Raw genomic sequence first — 3,375 nt, forward strand, 5'->3', positions numbered from 1 at the left:
TAAGTGCTTAGTCCAATTATTAACAAAATTAATAAGTGCTTAATTGAATTAGTAAGTGCTTAGTTGAATTAGTAAGAAAATTAATTAGTTTTATTTATAGTAAGTGCTTAGTTGAACTAGTTGAATCAATAGAATTAGTTTATTTTTAGTAAGAAAGTTTAGGTATATGAGATTTGATGATCTAATTTAAATTTTACTATATAGAACTAGCTACTTTATTTTTAGTAAGAAAATTAATAGAACTAGTTTATTTTTAGTAAGTGCTTAGTTGAATTAATAGAACTAGTTGAATTAATAGAACTAGTAAGTGTTTATCAATTAATGTTTCAACTATGAACATAGGAAATGTCTGACGATGAAAAGGATTTCGGTATGTGCGAATACTGCAAAGACGAGTGCGGCCCGTGCGATAGAAATTTCCTAGTTGATGGTAGGCGCTTTAGCATCAAGCTCGATGAGACCTTCGAAGTGGATACAGTAAGTCACAATGACAAGTCTTTTTTCATAATTAAGCATGACTTATGCTTCATTTGCTTCAACTTCTAATTTTAAAATTTTACTATTCTACTAGCGTATCCCCTGCCATGCAAGAATTTTTGTCTTGGATAAGATAGGTTTCAGTCGTATGAAAACTACGGAGGTAAAGAGAGTTTACTTGAAGACCGAGCATGGTTATACTTTCGACGCAAAATTATACAATGTAGACACCTACACCTATTTTGAATGCAAAACTTGGCAAGCTCTATGCAAGGCTTATGCATTTGAGCCTGATATGGTTATCACCTTTGATATTCATCTGGAAGATGATATTGAAGGTAATATCGACATCTGGGTCGATGTGCAGACACCTCCAGTTCTACCATTACATGAGTTTCTCGACCATATTTATGTCTTCGATATTGTTTATTCAAAAATAGTTGACAACTAATTTCTATTGACAGCTTATTTCCATTCAAGCAAACATGTCCGGCGCTTGGTAGACAGGACCGTCCATTGTCCCGGGGCTGAACTAAACTACGAGGAGATAAGTCATTATGTTTCATGGCTTGAGGATCTTGATGCTATCAAGAGAAATTATTTTCCTAGACTTTCAAATCTTAGTACTCAAAACATGCGACCAATAGTGTTCGTATTGAACTACGGTCACATCTATTTAGGAAAGATGGTAAGATTTTTACTATTTGTCCTCAGTGCATCTTTTGCATACATTATTTTTAAGCTAAACTTCATTGCTAAGTATGTTACTATATGATGTTCTTCAACAGGGACTCCCAATGATAGTTGTGCCTCAGTGGATCAAGACTAAAGGTCGCATGTCAATGGTTAGCTTACGGCCAAGACATCCTACATCGCACATGAGTGCATTCAGGATTTCTAAAACCGGGGAATGCTTAATAGTGAAAGACTGGAGCAAAATTGTGAAGGATCGCAGAGAAGTACTAGCGGGAAGCAATCAGAAGCGCAGCCCACGATTAGGAGACAGGTTCATCTACATGCTCCAATATGATGAATCAGGAGAGCTACAAATGTTCTATGCTATTTTACCCGAGGGAGAGCAGCAGGAGTGATTAGCTAGTTCCTGCTCTTAGTACTTGTCCTCTCATGTCCGTGTTCTTCGTCCTGAACTTAATCTCAAAGTGATTTGCTTTTGTGGTCTTATGAATGCTTATAATCTCATGACCATGTTGAACTCGATGATATCTTTGCTTCTGGTACAAGTGAATGTTTCTTCTTTAATCTAGTGTTGGTGGTGATTAGATAGAGGTAACGACTATGATGATTAAATAGTGGTAATGACTATGATGATTATTAGCTAGTGTTGTTGGTGATGATATGGTGCAAGAGTTTTTATACTAATATGATGATGATGAGTTATTATATCATTTATGAAAGAACCGCGGATTAGTTTCAACTGGATGGATCCTAGCTAAGTGATCAAGTAATATGGATTATCAATAATCCATATTACTTGATCACTTAGGATCCATCCACTTAAAACTAATCCGCGGTTCTTTCACCTAGTGATTTAATAACTCATTATAATGTAAAAACAATCTCTAAATTAAATGGAAAACACAAAATTAAAGGAAAAATAAATAATAAAACCAAAACCCCCAAACCTTTTAGTATCGATTGGTGTTACAAACCGGTACTAAAGGTATCCCCGCCCCCGATGCTGGCTCGTGCCACGTGGTGGCCCTTTAGTGGCGGTTCATGTTGAACCGGTACTAAAGGGGGGGACCTTTAGTCCCCACCCTTTAGTGCCAGTTACAGAACCGACACTAAAGGGCCTTACGAACCAGTGATAATGCCAGGTTCTGCACTAGTGAGAACAAGAGTAAAACTACTTTGCGAGAATAAAACTAGAAGTACTTTGCCGGAATAAAAATATAAAAGTTAGTTGTTGTTTTAGTTGAGAGATTTTGGAGAACAATGACAAGCTATATATCATTTCTCGGTATTCTCCGAAACTCTTCCATAACCCCGAAATGCCTTCGGTTTCTCTCAAAACTATTTCTTGAATATTTTTTCATAACTCTTACTCCACTAACACTCAACAGATTGTGATTCCCTTAACCCCGTGACCATGTAGGTTCGGTAAAACATAGACATGAATGAAACTCCCTTTCGTTCAATGACCAATAGCGGAACCGTGGACATTCATATTGATCCCTATGAATACACGAATGACCAGATGAACTTCGTCATTGCCACTCGACAAATGCATCAGCTGACTCGGAGATTTCTAAAGGCTTCACTCGAAGCGGTGTGTGTCTATAGGTTTTGAGCATGTTTGAGCATCACTTTGGAAATGTGAAATATGTTTCACCTAGACCCCCTTTAATAGTATGGTTTTTCCTATGACCCAAATAAGAAGAATGAAACTGCGAAAACAAAATTCATCAAGCTTGAAAGTTTTCACATCAATTTCGCCGAAGGTCGTACCAATTTCATCATCAATTTCTTTAGTTGAAGAAATACATTTTTAGGGGACATCTTCCATGTGTTAAACCAAATCTTCAGGGACTATAACACCTATGAACACTCACAAACACATTAGTCCCTTAACCTATTTGTCTTCAATACTCCAAAACCACTAAGGGGGCACTTGACGCACTTACACTTGGTAACGTGCACACATGCACACAGTTATCATAATGCCGGGATGGGAGGCACATAAATATAGCCATGAACCAATCATGGATCGATAAACCTTTTGATCAACGTGTTTGCCATCCTTTGTCAAGTCAAGATGTCCAGTAGTAGGCATGGGAGTTTTCATACCTTTACTCTCTTGCATGTTGAACTTCTTGAATAAGTCCTTGGTATACTTTGCTTGAGAAACAAAGGTACCATATTTAGTTTGCTAGATTT

Source organism: Triticum aestivum, chromosome 5D (genome assembly GCF_018294505.1).
Source record: "Triticum aestivum cultivar Chinese Spring chromosome 5D, IWGSC CS RefSeq v2.1, whole genome shotgun sequence".
Classification (NCBI taxonomy): Eukaryota; Viridiplantae; Streptophyta; class Magnoliopsida; order Poales; family Poaceae; genus Triticum; species Triticum aestivum.